Genomic DNA, 21,584 nt, shown 5'->3' with positions numbered 1-21,584 from the left:
CTTGCGATTACGTTACAGTAGCCAAGCATGTACACTACCGCGTGAATGTGCATTCCAAAAGTAAAAAGAAAAACGGGCGCACAACTCATAACAACAGGAAACATATCTCGAACACAATGTCACTGATAATGTTATGCGCCCTTACCGAACTCTATGCTGCCCGCAACAAAAAACCGCTGCAGGCCATGAATGTCTCCACGATTCACACATTTCAAAGCCCAATATTGAGACAAAAAGAAGCGTAGATCCCACTAGCGCATTAAAACGAAAAAACCATTTAAGGCAATCTTCCGTCCCCATCTTTCCAGACCTACAACAGTGCACACACTGAGCGCCCCAGTAGCACTGAACACAAAGTAGATATTTCAATTCTTATGCACGCGAGATAGGGGCTGGGAATAGCGACGTCTGTGAGACGCTGTCAACGTTTTGGAACCGGCGGCTGGATTTAAATGAAGGCGAGTTCCCATCCCAGCGGACGATCTATCAGACGACGAATGAAGAATAATGAACGGCATCGCAAGAAAGTGTGGCCAGACAAGAAAGCGTCAGGGTCCCGTTCATTAATTAGGAATTCCCATAATTAATATCGTCTTAGCTAATGTAACCGCGAAAGGCGATCAAAAGCGACGCTCCTGAGAATAGAATTTGCGCTGGATTACTAACACACTGGTCGGAAATGTAAAATGATAGAAAAATGTATGACACAATGGCTATGTGCTGAAAGATGGTTTTGAAAAAAAGAAAAAGAAAACGAATGAATGTTTGGTGTGGCTGATTACGACGCAGTAATTGAAGCCATCAAGATACGCTTAGCGTGTCGGGTGAAATTTCGAGCCGTGATCGACAATGTCGCATCGATTTTCAATGCAGAGGTTCTCGACGACAAATTCGCAGTTGTCAAACAACAACAACTTTATTTTGTGGTTTTGACTGGGGAGTTTTATCGTCAGGGGCGATAGTCTACCCCATTGCTGGTGGTAATGTGACACTCTGTAACAGTAGCAGTAATGTGTGACATTGTGTAACAGTTGTGTGACAGTAATGTGACCCATTGCTGGTGCATGTTTTTGTATTCAACGTCCCGAAATTGTGTACTGATGTCTCAGACACGTAACAGTTGACCCACACAACAGCAACGCACTATTGAATATCAGTCACATTTTCTGGACACATTTGATATTGTGCACGAGGTATGTCAAAACTGACCGCCATATACTTGCTTCACACTGCTTCACTACTCCATCTGTGTAGGTATTACACTGATACAAGCAGTCTACCAACAAAAAAGGGGGTCGGGGGGATGTCGAAAGAGGCTTGCCGTTGTTGGCCACACGAGAGGGGGGATCGTCACGACTACAAACAGAACTTCACCGTCTAACACGCGCCTAGTCAACCATCATCCGGCGTGCGCCTTTGTTTGATACTCATGCAGTTCCGTTAATTGCCCCAAAAAGGTGTACGTCCTGCGCTTTCCAAAATCGGGAGTGACAACGGTTTCATTATGTGAAATGGTAGGCCTTCGGCGTGCTATGTGGTAAAGTTCCGTCCTGAGGACTGTGTACCAATATTGCATTGAGATGTGGAAGAACGCGTCGAAGAATGTAAAGATAGAAAATCAAATCATGATGGGGTTGCAGCTTATATGGAGCGGCTGAGCGTCTTCGGGCGAAAAACGTTTGCCGTTGTCCTTCCGGCATGCCTGTCGTCCACGTTCATTCCTAACGCCGAAAGAAATGTTGCAGTTTATTTCATACACTACGTGGCTACTACTGTGACACTGGCTGTTTAGGAAACCTCGCGTCATACAAACTCATATGTGCATGTTCAGAAGGCATGGCCGAGCAGGTTAAGGCGTGCCGCTCGTTGGTGGTAGCCAACGTCGTGCCGAAGAGTGGAAGGTGGTGGGTTCGAATCGTACAACCGACTGCGCTGTCTAAGGCTTTCCCTGGGTTTTCCGAAGACTTTCCAGACGAATGTCGGCACAGTTTTTTTTAAATTCTGTGTTCGCGCCGCGAAGCAACTGTGTTTATGAGCGGCGTACAGATGTGGACAGACGGAGAGAGGACAGCAGGAAGGAGTGGGGGACAGGGGGATTAGTGTGCGTCCTGGGCCGACTTCAGGGGGAACTGTGCCGACATTCGTCTGGAAAGTCTTCGGAAAACCCAGGGAAAACCTCAGACAGCACAGCCGGCGGTAGGATTCGAACCCACCACCTCCCAGTCTACAGCACGAGCTTGGTTACCACCAACGAGCGGACGCCTTAGCCCACTCGGCCATGCCGCTGGTTCGGCACAGTTAGTTCCCCCTGAAGTCGGCCCAGGACGCATACTAACTCCCCCTGTCACCCACTCCTTCCTGCTGTCCTCTCTCCATCTGTCCACATCTGTACGCCGCTCATATCCACAGCTGCTTCGCGGCGCTAACATGGAATAACAAAAAAATGTTCAGCAGGTGCATCATAGACCCATAACCTGTGGGAAATGTAGTAGTCAAGTCCTAAAATCACCCCCAATGTTCGCTTGCATCGCCTCCGGTATACTTGAAATGCACACACCTGTGACATAAAACTAGTTTTACATGGACCACAGTTTCGAGCAGTATACCGAGCACGCTTATCAGTTTTCGCTTTGTTTTTTCTTCTTTTATTGTACTTATTATTTTTCCTTCGCTTTACTCCCTAGCAGTTTATAACTTTTCCTCCACACAAAATTTCAAACAAAAACTCAGACAAAGAAAAACATGCGGCTCTTGAAACACGTTCGGCAGGAATCAAATCTTCGAGGCAAAAATGTGAAACGAGCACGAAAGAATGAGCAAGTAGCATAATGCAGATAGCACCGAGAGTCAAAAGCAGCGTGCTTAACTGATGACAGAGAAAGACAGCTCCTGTCACGTTCGCTGCAGTCCCCGATGGAGTCGATAATTTACGTTTGCTTAAATTGTACTAATTGGAACGTCCGTCCACAGGTTCTTAATTAAAACGAAAAAAAAAGCGAGGAAGGGAAACGCTTTCTTTGACACACTCTCTCTCTGCAATGTACGCCCGTAGCAGGTTTTATTGTATTTTCCCTTTTATTTACGGCTTAATTTCATTGTCAGTGTGCTGCGAAGTTTGCGACGAGAGACGGGTTGGACAGGGGCGAAAATTAACATGGAGGGAGACGGGGTGACAAATACAGCGGGCTGACAAGCCCTGTCACGAATATTCATTCTGCCTGTCGCTCCTTGCATGGATTTCTGATTCAGGATTGTTCGAGGCAGCAGACGTTGTCAGGAAAGGCAAATGTTTGACGTTTGCCGAGCAGTTGTACTCCTTTGCGTAATTCACAGTTGAGTTGTCTGCGCTCGGATTATCTTACCTGGTCGCATTTCCTCGTCTTCTTCCTTCTGTACCACCGACTTGCCTTCGGTGTGATGCTCAACTATAGTGAAACATGATGTAGTATTATTTATACTCGTCTTTTGAAATTTACCCGAAGGACTGCTTACTGAGCACGCTGTCTTTTTTTTTTTTTTTTTGCAATTGCCTTGTTCCAAATAAATGATATATATCCCAGTTGCACTGAAACCTAATTGGAATATCTCGAAAAACATGATACCACACGTTGAACTCAACTTGGAATAAAGACCGAAGGCCTGTATCATTCATATTATTTATTCTATTATTATTCTATTCAATTCGCTCGCCTAACGATGTCGTCATGCAGAGAAACGTGGAGGACAGTAAGACAGAAAACATTTTGCAAGCTCTTGCCAGTCTCTCGAAGAAATCGCTGTTTCCAGTTGCAGATGTTCCTTTAGGTTGGCAGTCATGAAGAATGCCACTGGTTCTCATTGCTTTCTAAGAAAACAACAGCTCAACAAATCCTGTTTTTGTATTCCGTGATGATGGACACATGTCAAACAGCACGTAGGAAACAATAACATAATTGCTGTGCAAGCTCTGACTCATGCGAGGTTTATTGAATATTGCTGTTAGCTTCCGACACAGCTTGGGACAAAAACTTTCGGAACCTCGCACTGGCGTATTTCTTAATCGGAGCGGCCCCCTACTAGCTATCAGGAAGAGATCGACTAAGAAACGGGTGACCGGCTATTCTGCCCATCTCTTAGTATGTGTGTCCGCTGCAATTTGCTGCTTGGGTGTCGCTCCAATGGAGAAAGGTGACACCCCGGTGTTCCGTAAACTTTTGTCCCAAGCAATGCGTTCCAGTTGTGGATAGATGTTACTCTGTTGTGACTTTCCATGATGCAGTAGTGCGCGATACGATGCGCTTCTGTCGCGTCCATGGAAACGCGGCCATTAGCGAGTTTTAGAGATCGGAAGTACGCAACGAAAACGATACGACGAAAGAAATTTCCTAATCTTGCCTCAGGAATGTGACAGCCGCTTCAAAGAAAGAGCGTGATTGGCTTATCGCGTTTTCGGAACCGTTATCTTGAACTCGCTATTGGAGGTTACAGCATCGCCGAAATGTCTCACTTAGGTATCAGATTGTCTGACGAACGTATATGTATCAGAATCTCGTAGCTGTTTATGGTCTTGATTTCCACCCGTTTTTTCCCTTTTTCTTTTTCTTCTTCTTCGTTTTTAGTTTTCGATTTGAACTTACAGTGTCGAGACATTGTTGCGTTGAAGCCTGGATGCTTATTCCGGTGTATTTATGTAGAAGTACGAAGTGGAACTAGTGCGACACATTTTCATTTCGTCTGTGTTTTCTGTTTGTTCTACCAGGTGGTGAAAGAGGATGTTGGTGCGGCAGAACATAATCCGCAGTCGGCAATGTCACCTGGCTTGGTGATCCCGTTGCATCATCGGGTAAGTTCAAATGAGAACAGAAGGCATTGTGTTCTCGGGTGCATGAAAAATACTAAACTACAAAAATACCAAAACTGAAGTACTTATTCACAACTGTTCTACGGCACGCGAACAATATTCTAGCATGAGAAAGGGTCCCAGTAGGCTGAACATTAACATCTGAAATCAAGTCCAAGTCCAAGTGAAATCAAGGTTAGGGCGGAATCCCGCGCAAGGCGTTTTTTCTACCAATTGCGCGCCCTATTCGTGTGTCGTGTGCCCCCTGTACCCTCAGTAACGACGCACAATATTTTAAGTACCTGCTATAGAGTATCTGCTACCTGCATCATTTCCATTTGTATACGTGCAACGTTTCACATTTGCACATCCAGTTTTAATCCATGCATACTCGTACAGCTTGGGAAAAAGGTTCACGGAACACCGGGGTGTCGCATTTCTCCATTGGAGCGACCTGTCCCTAGCAGCGAACTGGAGCGGACGCGTACGTATACTGAGAGATGGCTAGAGTAGCCGGTTACCCGTTTCTTATTTGATCTCTTCCTGATAGCTAACAGGGGGCCGCTCCAATTTAGAAACACGCCAGTGCCGTGTTCCATAAACTTTTGTCCCAAGCTGTACTTCCATTGTAGCTGAAAAACCTCATATCATCATCATCATCATCACGTGTATTTGTTGTTTTTACATTCTAGCTTCCTTATCATTGTCTGTAAGCTGTGCGGCACATTATCGCTTTGATAGAGAAAGGAAATCCTAAATAATCTTGACGTCCAGCCATTTTATTTCTGATCCACAACTTGTCGACTTCCCACGACTTTCCGCTTAATGTAGTTTAAAGGAGAAGTGAAAGACCTCTCCGTAAACGCACGAGAGACAACTTCTCTCGTGCGTTCTGTGCGATCTTGCACAAAAACAACGACAGTGGGTATCCTGTCAGCGCGCGAGAGAAAGGTTTTCGATTCGGACACGCTCTGGAAACATATAAAGGCCTTAAAAGAGGCTTACGTCACTACATCACACGAGGGACCAGATAGGAGTACCGATGGGGATACTTGCTCACAGCTGGTCGCTACGCGCTGCTCCAACGTCACAATGTCACCCACGTACGTCACAGCAGCAGACCGGGCCGCGCCTCTAAGATCACGCCGCTCTGCACAAGTCAGATTTTTAAGGCATTTTTGTGAATTGAATTGATGACGATATTGAATTTACTGAATTGAATTAAGGTGATAAAACAACGTCCAGAGAGAATATTTGCATGGACGCTCTACACTACTTGATTAAATACGGAGAGTTTCCAGCAACTTCGCAGTGTACACTCTAAAAAAAGGAGTAAAATGGGGAGTAATTGCAGCTTCTGGTCCCCTAGATTGCAATTACTCCCCATTTCAGTCCCCTAACCCCTATATTTACTCCCCAGGACCGCCAATAGTCACTGAACTTCGCAAATGGGCTTCTGAATGCGACAGTCTTCGTAAATATGTGCTCTTCGTGAATTCGATGAAATACGTCTATATAACTTATCTAACTTAGCAATTTTCCACCCACACAGAGGAAGAAATAGTTAGCGGTTCTTTCTTGCGGAATTGCACCTTATGCAAGTCGGAAGATTTTATATCACTCAGACATATATCACGGTTGATGGTTTCATTCAGAGTATTTGAATTCATGCACATGAATTATGTACCTGCGGGACCCTTAGAACACAGCGTGAAATGCACTCCCCACTCTGGGACATTCGTTTAGTCCCGTGCATTTACTCCCTCAAAGGACTAATTTTTGTGGCAATGCATTTAGTCCTCAAGTGGACTAAAATTACTCCTTTTTTCTTAGAGTGTACCAGAGACGCTTCCGTGGGCTGCGAAAGATAAGATAAACTACACTGAAATGATAACTTAGTTAATTACATTTTCTCGCACCGGTTTATTTCTATTTGTTTTTCTGTTACTAAGGGTGCCATTTCCCGCTCTTTTATGTTTACAAACCGTTCGTCGATAGAACGAAACGCCTCCGATCCTCTGTTTCTGCCTATACGCGTCCTTGGATTGTTTAAATTCTGGATATTTTTTCGTTATAAATCGTAACACACGACTATAAACTGTCAGCCTGATTAAACACTGTTATCGCCTGCCTTTCTTTCGCTTTGCACTAAGCCTCAGCGTGTAATAGACGCTTTATTACCTACGAGCTATAACGTCGTGGCTTCGGGTTATTAAGGGTCGTATTTGTAAACCAATGAAAGTAGGCATTCGTAGACATTTTGAAGCGACAATCTTTCGACGGTACTACTTTTCACAGCAGACGCAATCTCCCTCAACGTATTATTGTACACTATATTTCGACCAGTTAGGAAAACAAAGTTCAACTGCGGAGAGGCACCGCTCTTCAGCAATGATTAATACTAAGCGTGCGACGTCAAAACGCTGCAGTCGCCCAGCCGCTCGTCCGTCCTAAAGCCATTTTTTCCACTTTTCACACAACACAGACTTCCATATATGACCATTTTTCACACCTTTCTCTCCCCCCTTCAAAGCATCTGCGCGCAGATGGTTTTGCAACGACGACGATCTTCATCACTATTCAACGCGCTCCCACAATTCCACTTTCGTCAACGACTCGCCGATATTCATCACTCGCACGCAGTCAATCTTCTTTTCCCTTTTACTTTCGTCTTCGCACCTCTACAGAGTCGGGAAAGCGTCAGCGCGCCAACGAAATAAGAAAACAAAAACCAAGTAAGCAGACAAGGCAAGCCGGGCCCACTTGTCTACTGAAGACGACGCGTCAAGAACAATTTATGATCCTGCCGAACATTCCTTCAGTGAAAATCATCGTCCAAAGGACGTTCGTCCCATAAATCAAAACACCACACCCTTTTCATCCCTGCTGCATGAAATGATGGAAGTTTCTTCGTACAAGCAAGCGCAGGTTGTCTGTACATGGCGGCTGTCGTTGTTCAGCGCCCAGTGTGGAGAACAGTCTTCCAAGCAAAGTAACCAACCTCCGACAATCATATTTCATAAAACGGCGTGTAAGCCCTTTGCGGTTAGTACCACGGGGAACCTCTGTACAGGATGCTTACGAAGAAACATCAGTGACGTACTCGCCCCTCATTGCGCAACGTTTAGCGGGAGTTAAAGGGCCATGCTGAGCCAACCGATACGTTGTTTCACCTTAGTCTCAACCTGCCTTTGCACAGAAGCCACCCTTACCTCGAAGCTGTTGAGATCTTGTAATCTATGAAGGTTAATCACAAATCGCGAGTTTTCCTTGCATAACTTCGTGAGCTGTTCAGCTAGCTTTAGAACGGAAATTAGCCAACATTCTGCTTGAAGATTCCCAGCTAAGTCTGCCACCTGTTCCAGTCACACGAAGCAGCAACGCCAATATCAAGCTGCGAGTGCTTTGCATAAAGAAATATTTATAGCTGAAATGTAGCCAGCAATTACACTGACACATTCTTCTCTTTGCAACACAGTGATTTCTTATGACACATGTAGTATAAATTACGGCTGATAACAAACGCAATGGCGTTCCTCCCTCCGGCAGAGAACGTGCAGGTCGTGCCAGAACAGCTGTTCATTCGCTGTGACCTTCTCGTAAAGATGATTTGTGACTGATAATAGCAGGGCAAGGAAATCTCCATTGCTGACAACGCTGATCTTTTTATTTGGCGCGGCTTTATTTGTACGGTTTTGTTGCTAGGCGGCATTGCTGAAGCAACTCGACATGATGCTTCGAAATTTCGCGCTCGGTGCACGTCAGTGGTAAGTAGCCCCAAGAAGCTGCCTACTAGAGCTCGTGTGTAACCGAACTGGGAATTCCTTCGCGTGATTGATACCTCTTGATGACTACAGTGATGTTCATAGTGCCAACGTGTGCACATACGCACAACCTTGTGCATGCCGCAAGGCATATGCATCTCTACGTACCTAAATACGTATGAAATACATATTATTTCTTCCGGCCGAAAAAAAAAAAAAGAGGACGAAGCCTCGGTCGCAATGTCGACATTATTGTTTCCTTCCCCCTAGGCCTTTTTTTTAAAAATAATTTGTTCCTCGACAAGGAGTTGTTTTGTCGTCGTTGTTACTTTCCTTATTATTCTTGTTCACATCTCGTGTTATACATGTATTGTCTTCATGGTCGTCCGACCTTTCATCTTACGTAATTTAAGGTGTCTATATTGAGTTAAGCTTTCAAAAAGAAAAATGCTAGTATGTATATCGTACGCGCAAGCAGCCGGCTGCATATTATTGGCGGTCCTCTTGCACACGTGAGAGTATTTGTTTCAGTTTTTCAAAATTTGTTAATTAAGTATCTCAATTACGGAATTGTTAAATATCGATTTTGGAACCGAGTGATCTGGCACACCTTCAAAAATCCTGGATACAGTTGTGTAGAATCAAATGCTTTGTACAGGGTACTGTTTTCCAGGCTCCGTAGAAAGCCCGCGAACTTTGAAGAAAAAAGAAAGACACCACGTGACAGTGTGCCCGCGCCCCGCGGTAATAGTGATATCAAATGCGCTGTGAAGGAACGAAGTCATCTCCTACCATGGCTCGAGTGCCTCGTGGAATTCGTTCGCAAACAGCACACCGGAGGGCGCTGTTATCGTGGCGCGCGGGGCTCGTTGACACGTGCTATTACTTCAAATCTCGCGGGCTTTCGTTCGGGACTGAAAAAAAAGAAAAAAAAAAGAAGCATGTGAGAGGTACTTGATTGGACGAACATACGGTGTTTCTCACGACGCTCTACAACTTTCGAATTGACACTTGGCTCTGAAATTGCTATTGTACATTTCGTCGTAGTTCTTCATGAGAGGCTCAACCACCTGTACTTATTGTGTGATTGTCCAGACGCCTCTAACAGACAGCTGTAGCTGTTTTCTCCTTGGCAGTGAGCATCTTTGGCAATACCTTTCAACTTACAATCAGATACGGTTATAATTGGTTGACTGGCTAATGGGGTACGGTTAATGGGTTTCCTGCGTTAACCCACTTCGTTGGGTTCGCACACGTCTCGCAGGAAGGAGCGTCAGCCAATCATGGGCGTACCACATCCGGTGAGTGGTGACGTCGCCGGTAACGTAATCTGTCACAGCGGTGACAGGGTCAACTGTCCCTGCACGACACCGCGCTCGCCGCGATGCGTCGTCAAATTTATCACGTTCGTGGTGATAATGATTGGGGTTTTTGTGGTGCACAAACTATAGGTGCGTGTAGATGGACGGATATGTCGACTGAAGGCCCCAGTCTACTGATCACTAAAGTCTACTGCCGACGGTTTACATGACTGTCGACTTAGGTATCATAGAGCTCTGCAAATTTCAGTCGACTGATCCTCGACTGAAGCGCCACCCTCGTCTTTGAATTGTAACGTTGGAATTTAGATTAGATGCATACAACTTTGACATCGCGCGTCTGAAATAGTTTTGCAGTCTTTCGGCACGCCATCCTTTTCGTAATCAGACAGCCGTCATTTGCATGCTTTTGGACGCACTGCGTGGAAATCTACGCCGCCAGCTATTCTTCTTCTTCAGCTTCTTCCGTCTCTGGCCGTCATCCACCTATTCTATTATGAGGCGAGGAAGGACGAGGCACCCGGCAGTGACGTATGGGAAGTGACTGAATAAGTCGACTGACGCGATTTACATGGCGGAGTTGAGTCGAGATTTGTCGTCTGAACAACTCAAGCCGAGCGACTTATCGTTGCTTTGTCGACGTCTCTTTTAAATCGATATAGACCGGTTTACATGCAGACGATAGATCGACTTATTCAGTTAAGTCGACTTGTGTCGCCTTCATGTACGCAGGTTATATCACCTTCGTGCGACTTTGGTACTTCATTTATATTAGCTTCAGAGAAAACCGTTCGCTTGCTGAACCTCAAACTTCGATTGTGTGTTCAGGAACACCTCCTCTGTCAAGCAAACACGAGAAAGAAATCGTTTGATTGATTTGACGTGATTTTAAGAAAAATAAACTGGAGATTTTGGCGTTTCATTGTCTGTATTAAGCTGACTGCCCAGCGACTGCTTAGCATTGAAGGAGAAATAAGGGAGAAAAATATGAAGAAATGAGACAAAAAGAAAAAGTACAGAAAGAGTAAAATTACTGCGTTCTACATGGCATGTCCCACATGAACTCGCATAACAATGTTTCAACTGAATGATGTTCCGGTGTGTTTTGTAAATGACTACAACGCAACAATGTTGCACTGGATATCTAGGGTGACATCTTTTTTCCAGTTCCTTTGTTCTCAATTAACTTACTTTCGTCATTAATGATAGCAACATAGAAATTTCAACATGGAAAACTGTTAAGCCTCCAGATACGTACGTACAACGCACAGTGGTTGAAGGAAAGGGCAATGTCTCCGCACTTTACCACTCGCACCACATGGATTATGCTGCACGTTTTCTCCAGTTACGTTATGTACTTGGACAATGTATGAATGTGTATGAGCATGTATGGGTGAATACTACATAACTGGTTTCTGTGTACGTTCCTATGTATGGTTCGTTTCTGTGTTTCTACATTCTGATACAAAAATTTAAATGAGTAAATAAATAACTTAAGCGAGAACTCGTGGCGCAAAACGCTCTCATTGATTCTAACATGTTCCACTTTGGAAGCAGTGTATTTGCAAGTACCAGGAAGAATACACAAAAATATCACTGAACTCGTCAGCATATTACCCATTACATGTCGGTGCACATGCATATACTTATGTGTTTAATATACCTTGGATTATCGACGAGAAATTTTCGCGGCGAAAAGCGTTCCCAAATTTCATCACAACTGCGAGGCAGAGTTGAAAAACGGCGCTTTGGCGTTTTGATGCTCATTTTTGAATGACGGGGCAAGGGGAAGAGGATGAACAATTCGTGCTTGTACAGCAACGCAGCTCATGTGGTAGCGAATTGATTATGTAATCAAAGTCACCTGGTGTCTTTTTGGTGTATACCGACTCAATCCTTTCTTGTCTCCGGTGTACCAACTTTCTCTCTCAGTCTCAAAGACGTTATTTCATTCTGTTCTTCTCCGTGAAGAAATCCTCTCTTCGCTACCTAAACTCTTCACGCTAACTTCCAGATTGATAAGAACTCGATATACTTCTGAGCGAGTCCTCCGGGGATTCTTCGACCCTCTCTCCAACAAGGTATCTGTACGGGAAGCGGCTTGATTATCCACAACTCTCCAAAACTTCTCCCTCCCAACCGACCACCTCGAAACCTACGCACCTCTACCCAAACGATTATCCAGGTCTGTTCCACAAGTCGCCAATTTTCCAACGTCATTTATTTTCGAGGGCTGGCAAAGCACCTTTGCGAGAACACATCGTGCACCTCCTTCTCTAATTCTGATTACCGATCTTCAAATTACGCCAAAGGCTTCACAACTAACGGGGCTTAATCGTTCGCCGAACGGAACGTAGCTGCCGAAAGGACACTATGTATAACGAACAAGATAAAATGGGTTCCTGTTTCGTTTGGGACCCCCCAGAACAATCAGCTTTCGCGCGCGAGATCTCAACGTAAATTAGTGCACCCCGTCTCTTACGAATACGTAATTAGCTCAAGTCGCCACGCGACGCCAGTTTGGCGAACTTTTTATGCGGTTCGAAGCTTCTTGGCCGAGAAGAAATGCTTAAGGTGCCACTGAGAGTTTGGAACTTGTGCTGTGTCATGATGGCCTTCGTAATTATTCCAACGCTGTTTGGGGTGTTCTTCGGGATGTTTTTACATGCGGCTATAATAAGGATGCGATTTGTGCAGATTCGAAAGCGTGATTGCACGTAGAAAACGGACAGGTAATTTACGGATATATAAATCGCAACGTTTTCTTTTCGTTCTATAGAGTTCTCGTACTGTGCATGTACCTTTGTCTTCCCTGATTAGTGATGAGCCCGAGATTAGCCCGTCGCACGCATGAAGCGAGTACCTTCAGGGTACCGGCAGCGTGAACTTGACCAGAAAGTTTGATGTCATATGCGTGAGAGCGGTTGTAACGTTTAATTTCAGTTTTTTTTTTCTTTTTTTTTTCAGTGTTATATTTCAAATACTATTTCAATTACAATGTATTTAAATACTGCCCATCCCTGCCGTAAAGTATGTCGGGAAGCCGGGGGCACTGCAACTCCGTGGTTATGTTCTTGTCGTTCACCTGGGAAGTCGTGCCCCACAGTTCGTGATGGTGCCACGTCGCTCCGAAACCACAGTCTACCGCACACGTCACACGATAATCGGAACGCGTTATAGAGGAACTTGTCCGCAAACTCTGCGTTGGCCACTGGAAACTCCGACGGATTCGCACTCGTTTCACGCACACATGCGTCGAACCGTTTACCTCTATTACCATCGATATCGCGTTGTCTCACTGCGGCGTCTTCTCGCCTTCTGCTATTCGCGGCACGAGCGGCTTCTCATTGTGCTTCACTTTGTGTACGACGACGCTCACGAGCACCAGCGGCGCACTGAACCTCCCACTGTCGCTCATCCGACGGCGTGCGCACATTCCGTAGTCGCTACACTGTTATGAGTGTGATACAATGGCGGCAAGAGCACAGCTACTATTTCTCTCTCCCTACGCTGCGATTGACTACCACGCCGGCTAATGGCGGTGCTGCAGCTGGTGTGATGCCATACATGTGTGTGCGTGTGTGTGTGACGTGATTGGTGTGACGTGATTATCCACGTGTACCACGTGAGGTTGTGACGTCATGGCGCGGTTACGTCATTCTCTTTCTGCTACACTCGCCATAATCACCGTCAACGCCGCAAAAGCTCCCAGGTACAGCTATCGCTGTACAATCCATTGCAGATTGAGGTGTTCCAAAAATATTCGTCGTCAGAACGTACTATCCCAGACAAGAGCAGGAGACTCAAAAAATACCATTCTGATGCCTTCTACCCGTGACCACACGGGTACTCTATACGCCTTTCGGGAGAAATACATTTCTCCGAACGGAGTTTTGTGACGATTAACAAAATTAGAATGGTGCGAGGATGTACTGTAATGGTGTACTGTAGAACGAGGTATTATTTCCTTGAGTTTAAGGAACACACAAAGCGACACGCGGCACCACTGGCACACGGCAGCGGAGAATCGCCTTTTTGGATATTTGTCCTTTTCGAAAGAGGAGATCGCGGCAATCTCCTTTTCGACCGAAAAGGCGTAGCCTCGAACAGAGCACCAGTCGACGATTGGCAGACTGCGATTACAAAGCAAAGAGGCATTCTGTTAAAATTTGTATTAATCGTTAAAAACAGTTTAACGATTACAGTTATAACTTTATAAGAGCCTGATCACGCCTAAGACGAGCGACTTTATTTTGAACGCTCTCGCGCGAACATATCACTATACTGTCGGCGGTACCCACCGCGGGACTGGAGACGCCATTATACTGCCAATAGAGAGTCTTCGGGGACCGGTTGAGCACGCCCAGTACGATCACTTGCGAGATAAAGAAGCGACACGTATTCCATGTTCTCTGCAGCACTGAAGTATTCTGCAACTGCCGTAATGGATCTCGCAAAGTTCCGTTCCTCGAAAACCTCACGGTGTGTTGGTGGCATGGTTCTAGTTCATCGTCATTCAGACTAGAGCTCAGAAACCCGTCGTAGAAAATACCCGAGACGACTGCTGCTGTCATTTTGAACCAGGGGATCAAACCGAACCGGAACCGAAAACAGGAAAGAACCCGTTATTTTTTGCCGGAACCGAACCGAAAAGGCTGCTGCCATCTTGGAGCTGAACCGGAACCGTTTCCAAACCGGTTTCAAAGCACCGAGAGTTCGAGACTAACAGTTTTTCATCTTACCTACCTTATGTGCCTTAACCTGTTCCAAAAGTGACCGGTTCATGCGACATATTTTGCAACCCGAGTCTCCCATATAAGCGGAAATGGTAGCTGAACGCTCGCATCGATGGAGACAACCACTCCCTATAGTTTCGTTTTCCTGTGGACAAGTGTTCTTGTCACTGCGTTGCGGCCAACACGTTGCAAGGATAGGGAAGCTCATATCGTTTGTAAAGTAAAAAGGTGATCTCGTTGAAGGCCATTTGGGGATACAACAGAGTTAGTACTAATATCAAATTGCCGGCTATCTGTACTGTTACGCCAGGACAAGCGAAGAGAAATAAAGCTTCCGGAACTTTGCTACGTTTATTTTCGGGAATATACCTTGTGCAATTAATCGGTTCGAAACCGATTTAGAGCATCTTGCACCGGTTCGGAACCGTTATGTGTGTCCTCCTGGAGCTGAACCGGAGCCGAACCGTTATGCCTAAACGCGAACAGAACCGGAAATAAATTGCGCTGTTTTGAACACCATTCCGTATCGCGATGCTCTGATGACTTGGAACTGTTCAAACGTTCCATTTCATAAATTGTACAGTGTCTTATCGGTCGAATATAAGTATGGGACGAATGCAACAACTCAGGGAAAAGAGGCGCTGACGCCAGGAATCGAACCAGGGTCTTCTGATTTCCGGTCAGATATGCTACCACTACACCACACCAGCTCATGGGAATCGGCGTGCTGGTGTGGTGTAGTGGTAGCAAATCTGACCGGAAATCAGAAGATCCAGGTTCGATTCCTGGCGTCAGCGCCTCTTTTCCCTGAGTTGTTGCATTCGTTGATTTCCGGGCGTATGAGGCTTACATGTTTGTGTCGTCCTTAATGCGTGGTTCACACTACAACTTCTCTCCGTTGCGGTTACGGTGCGGATCCAGTGCGGAGGTGGCTGTCGTACGGCACGCTGTTCAGACATATGCGTTCTTGATACGTCAAACGCTTGTGGTTGACCAATCACGTCTCCACTCCACCACGTCTCCATTCCACAGGCAGCCATGAACGGGCAACGTGATGTGGTCGGTGAAACTTTGAATCTCTGAATGAATCTCTGTACTCGGCTCGGCGTCGGTCGTAGAGCCACGGGTATTTCTCGACCTCTGAAATTAGGGCTTCTTGTTTTGCCAACGTGCTTTCACCGGAGGCAGCCATGTTGGAAAAGCACGCGACAGCACACCAGTGATGCGCTTGCGCGGAGCGCGTTCGCTCATTGGTCAGCTGCATCTCCGCAGGTAGCCCGTAGCGCATGGAGTTCGGTCGAGCTCAACTCTTGCGGTGCGTGTGCTTTTCGGAGTGTCGTGCTTCGTTGTCATGACAACCGTGTCGCGCCGCATCCGTAACGCATGAAAATGCAACAGTGTGAACCAGGCATGAGTGTGGTCTGCCTCGGCCAAATCTTATTGTAATCTTATTGTAAGTATGAGAGGGTGTTGTTCTGTGAAAGAACATTTACAGTGCCTCGAAAAAATGTCTTCCTCCTATTCTTGTTGAGAGATGGCGCCACATGTATCGTAGCGCTGTTCCACTGCTGTTCCCGAAAACTCTTTCTGGCAAGGCTCCGATCGGTTCCTAGCCGCTCGACCACGCACCGAACGACCGTATGCATCGCGCCGGTTCCCGAAAACTCTAATACGTTGCTAGCCGATGTGGTTTTGAGTTGCGTTTTCTTGTCGCTTTTGCGATTTACTGCTTGCAAGTAGTGCGTGGAGAATTGGGGTAGTTGGTGTTTTTGCTGGTATGTGTTTTGTGCGATCTTTGCTAACCTGCAAGTATGTGTTATTTGTCTCTCAGCACCTGTTTCAACAGGCTACACCGTGTGTCAGTGGCAGTAACTTAGTTAGAAGTAACTAGTTTTTTTTTTAGTTTTGTGTTAGCCCCGCGAAGCAGCTGTGGCTGTTAGCGGCGTGCACACGTGGACAGATGGAGAGAGGACAGCAGGAAGCTTAGTATGGGGGCCCGACTTCAGGAGAAACTGTGCCGACATTCGTCTGAGAAACCTTCGAAAAACCGAGGGAAAACCTCAGACAGCACAGCCAGTGGTAGGATTCGAACCCACCGTCTCCCAGTCTTCAGCGCGAGCTATGCTACCACCAACGAGCGGGACGCCTTAACCCACTCGGCCGTCCCGCTGGTGGGAAAGTAACTAGTAACTGTAACTAATTATTCTTCTCTGTGAAATTACTCCCCACCCATCATCCTGAAATAAAGTTGTTGTTGTTCTTGTTTTACTAAAAAAATATTGCATAGTGCTCCGCTGCACATGGTTCATCACAAAAGCTCGAAGTGCTTCACCACGATACGGCGCCCAACATCATGTTCCTTTAAGGGGCTCCCGTATTTCATGGAGGAGCTTTGCCAGGGTCTTCACTATGTGGCTATAGTGTTCACACAGGTGACGTCATACGCCAGGAGTTGTGGTATATTGTCTTGAACATTTTGCTTTCACCCGTGTTGGAACAATGGCGTGCACTTCTTTCTACGCACAGTCTCTTGACCGTCGAACGCGTCTTGCCCTATAGACACTATGGAAATTATTCATGTGACACTCAAGGTACTCAACCGTGACGCCTTGTGCAGTCGCCATTTCCCTGACATTTGAAACCGCGATGTTACCTGGCCTGTGTTCCTTTCGTACATGCTTGCATTGCTTTCTTTTGACGGCAGGTTCGTGTAATCCGACGAGTTCCCACTTCTGATTGGCTGCATACTAGAGGGCGCCAATACGGAGCGTGTTGGTATGCTCAAACGTATCATAGGAGCAGGAACGTGATATGTAACATGACTCCAAACTCTGTTTCACTCGTTATCTGTCCATCAGGAGTCACCATGTTTTCCAAAAGCAATAAAAAAAACAAAAAAGAAACTCCGAAAAAGCAGTCTCGGGCTGGCGGGCGGGCGGCCATATTCTCCTCGCGTGACGTCGACAGTTCCCGGTACTTTTCTTCTCAGCTAAAGCGCTTATACCGGATTCCGCTGCGCCGGTCTAGTTTACGAGTCACATGACCACCCTGCCAGGGGAAGTGCTTACGTCACGCTCCTCCTTGCCTCGTCCTTTTACACGCAACTTGAAAGAGTGATTACATGCAAAGTTTTTGGAAAGGTGTGCAGAACAGAGGCCTCGTGCGCTGCAGGTCGCCTGCGCTTGTTGTTCTTTCGCTGGAACTCATTTTATTTGTTGCAGAATACACTGTAGCGAAACCCAAAACATAGCATTAAGGGGGTCACCTCAGTGCTCCTTCAAGGAACGCCGTTGTTCGTCCGTGTCTGTGTACCCTCTTGCGTTCGTTAACATGTTTGACTGTGCATACCATTAGCCGGCACACACCGCAATTTGTTACTTTGCATGCAAGCCATATATTCACTCGTACATGTAGCAAAAATAATATTTGATATAACCGCCTTCCCAATGTCTAAAGAATAGAAGGAACCGCCATTAGAAAACCAGAATGCGTGTGCCATGCTATCAATTAAATACGCCTTAATCGCAACTACAAGGAGGGAGAACGGTGATGACAAGATGTGCAGGATACTCGGAAAAAGTACTACATATTGTGCGATGTGCCTGCGGCTGATATTGGAAAACAACACAAGGGAATTAATTTGAAGATTTGCTGACCTCTCCTATAGTTGAGACTGTCGAATCACATCGAGCATTGAGTCACGTCGTGATTCACTCGTACCGTCTTCTTCCGTATCAGCATGTCGAGCCACTATGTTTTAATCATTCCAAGGCCTAAGTACTCGCATCCCCGCTCAAGATATTTCCGTCTTCCGCTGCTATTATAATGGCTCCGTCATTCGCCACCGACGGAAAAGCGAAATTAAGACGCCCAGACCCGTCTCTTGAGGAAACGCAGTCTCGAAAATACCTAGAAAATCATTGAGAATGTACGACAGCCAAGACGAACCAGGCTTCATGTGCAGACATGGGTGTAATTAGGCCTAAAAAGATGCAACGTTCGCTGACGCGTTCAAAATATCGCCCCCACTGCTTTCCCTGATGCGGCAAACGTCTTCTGTGGCATCTTCATCGACAACAAAACGGTTTCTGCCGCTGGCACCATGCCGTCCTATAGCTAATGGTTCTCAGGCCATTTATCACGTTTCTTAATCGTGTGCGCAGCTAGTCTTCTGCCGATGTGGTTTATATCGCGCAGAGCTAGCGTAGGTTCTGAGGCTTTTTGCCCCGTAGATGTCGAAGATGTTTGTGTACTCCGTGCTGTTCCCACAGCGGAAGGACTGCTTTAATTGCGTTTCCATGAAATGGCGCGGCGGTTTACCAGAGGGAGTGTTTATGTTTCCGCTACTTCTGGAGTTAAGCATGATCGAAGGCGGCGAACATTCACCAGTTGTCTGACGTCGATCCAACTTACCAATCCCGCTTCCAACACACTATATTTCTTGCACACATTCAGTGATGCTAATTAATATATATGTGCACGCACAGGTTGCATCTGCTGATATTGTGACCCTTGGGCACACTTTTGCTGCGCTGCGCTCGACGCACTTGGAAGAGATACGCGCACCGACAAGATGTCAGGTATGATGTTCTTTCCTGCTGGTCTCTGCGTACAGCCGTGGTACGTTCTTCGTAGTCTTCATACTTCAAACGCTGCTCGTGTGCCCTTTAGGTCCGTTGTCGTGCAGGTCTCCTAGAAACGTTGTAGCGTTATGACATGGCATAGCATGAGGCGTCGGTCCCACCCATCATCTCCCCGTGTGAGAAAGAAAGAGCGTGAGCTACAGGTGACCTCTTCATTCATCGTTTTCAATCAGCCAGACCTCATCAGCTGGAGAGACAGAGACGCGGCCTTTTTGCCAAATAGCATCTGCACCGGGCCTGACGATGATTGATTCATAGACTGATACGAAAATAAGAATCATCCTACCCCGTCTGCTTCCACTGCTTCCCGTCTCACACTTCGCATACATTTACGTCTTTGTCATTTTCCATATTGCTTGGTCTTAGTAGTTCAGTGTCGTTGCGTCCCCGTCAACCGAATCACCGTCCAATGGACGACTCGGTGGCAAGACAATCGGCAAAGCGGCAGAGCCATTTCTGCAGGTTTGGCAGTCACAGCCGTGGTCTTGAAATGTCTAAAAGCAAGGCAGCATACGACAGACTTCCAAAAATTTGTCCCCAAAGGAAGCTGGTAATTTGAGGGCATCGGGACATTCGTAGACATTTGCTCGGAAACTCCTTCCGTCACCCTGCACAGATACATTCATGTTAAGGAGTCACCACGGTGTGGTCCCGCGACAAGGCCGATATTGAATTACACAGCCACGTTGCACGATGCGAAGAATTGCTGAACAAATTGAAGGAAGGGAACGAACCCTCTGCTGCTTTACGACATTATCATTACGAGAGACGAAGCCTGTATACATATATCAATTCTGCAGATCCAACCAGTCGGTTTTAGGATTCGCTATATGACAACCACCTGAGCAAATGAAGCGAGCAAGATGCTGCCACAAAACTGGTGGCCAGTTTCTTCCTATAAATGTTCATGTGGCAACTGTTGCTGTTGAAGTATCTAAAAGGATTACTATTAAGCTGTGCACCACAGCCAGCTCAGTTCAAAAGTGTTCGGATACTTTCTCGGACGGAGGACGCTGTAAGGCACTCATCTTCGTGACGACAATATACCGGTACACACAGCAAATAATACAATATGCTACCTTCAAAAAACGAATGCCAAACTAATTATCTATCTAGCTTACTCTTACGTATGTGTTTTCCAAACGCCTAAAAATCTCCTCCTCAGAGCGTTTATGAACCTTGAGAAAATCGTAGCAGCGTTGGATCTTGGTGTGAAAAAAAAAAAAAAAAAAAAACTGAGCAAAGAACACGAACGTCTGATAGACAATAATTCTAGAGGATGATACGATACATTGTATTAGCAGGATATTAGCAGAAGAGCCCAGAGTTTGAGACAACACAAATACACTGAAGAAAGACGACACGACACGAATGCTCAAGGGATTCCTGTCGTTGTGTCCTTCAGACTCAGGTTTTTTTTTTAAATATGAACGATCACCAGTTTCCGCTTTTTTTTTTCTGGTTTATGTTGTATATGTCTATTGTGCTACAGTAGCACTAGTAGGCAATCAAATTCGCCTTCTGATCCCGACATCGCGGGTTCGAACCCGGCCGAGGACGCCAGCAACTTGGTGGCAGGGTACAAGTTGCTTAGACACGCCGTCTTCCGCGAGCGACGTTAAATACAGGGTGCCGTGTGATGAGCTTTCATCGCACGTTAAAGAACCCTCAAGTGGGCAAAAGCAATCCACAGACCGACTGCTGTGGCGCCGCTCATGATCGCAGTTGTCTCGCGACGTAAACCCCCAATTAGTATTAGTAGTAGGCAATCAAAGTGGCACTGCACCACTGATCATCGCTGGCTTCAGCTTGTCCGACATTGTTCTGCGGCAGGATGTACTGAGATTTTTTCGGTAATGGTGAATCTCGAATAAACCCCTCTTTTATTTTGGCTACAAAACGTTCGCGTTGTCTATACAGGCCTACGATGCACTGTACAAGAACGCTACGTAGAGAAAACATGGTAGAACGCAAAACCCGAGCGGTTAATTTTTCACTCTGTATAGCAGTCATCTGCTTCAAACCTATTGAGCTGCTCGTGCTTAAGGATACTTGTAGGAAAATACTATTCTCTACCCCATACGGCAGGACGGGGCTTATTACCTATCATTTGGAAGACCAGTTCCCGTGGCATAGTGCTTAGGAAAAACGCTTTCCACGCCGGGACTGGGAGGCGGCGCGCGGGTTCAAATCCCCGCACCGGCTGTGCTGCCTGAGGTTTTCCCTGGGTTTTCCGGGAGACTCTTCAGACGAATGTCGGCACAGTTCCCCCTCAAGTCGGCCCAGGACACAAACTAACAACC

The 21,584-nt window shown here is 46.2% G+C and overlaps 2 non-coding genes across 2 annotated transcripts; one reads left to right on the top strand and one right to left on the bottom strand.

The window, feature by feature from the left end:
* Nucleotides 1-15,277: 15,277 nt before the first annotated feature.
* Nucleotides 15,278-15,348, bottom strand: Trnas-gga (transfer RNA serine (anticodon GGA)). The gene has a single exon. It is a non-coding gene; the product is annotated as a tRNA-Ser (tRNA).
* Nucleotides 15,349-15,364: 16 nt separating this feature from the next.
* Trnas-gga (transfer RNA serine (anticodon GGA)) lies at nt 15,365-15,435 on the top strand. The gene has a single exon. It is a non-coding gene; the product is annotated as a tRNA-Ser (tRNA).
* Nucleotides 15,436-21,584: the final 6,149 nt, after the last annotated feature.

The sequence above is a fragment of the Ornithodoros turicata genome, chromosome 1 (genome assembly GCF_037126465.1).
Source record: "Ornithodoros turicata isolate Travis chromosome 1, ASM3712646v1, whole genome shotgun sequence".
NCBI classification, from domain to species: Eukaryota; Metazoa; Arthropoda; class Arachnida; order Ixodida; family Argasidae; genus Ornithodoros; species Ornithodoros turicata.
Note: the sequence above shows the minus strand (reverse complement) of the source record. Positions and strands in the feature narration are given on the sequence as shown.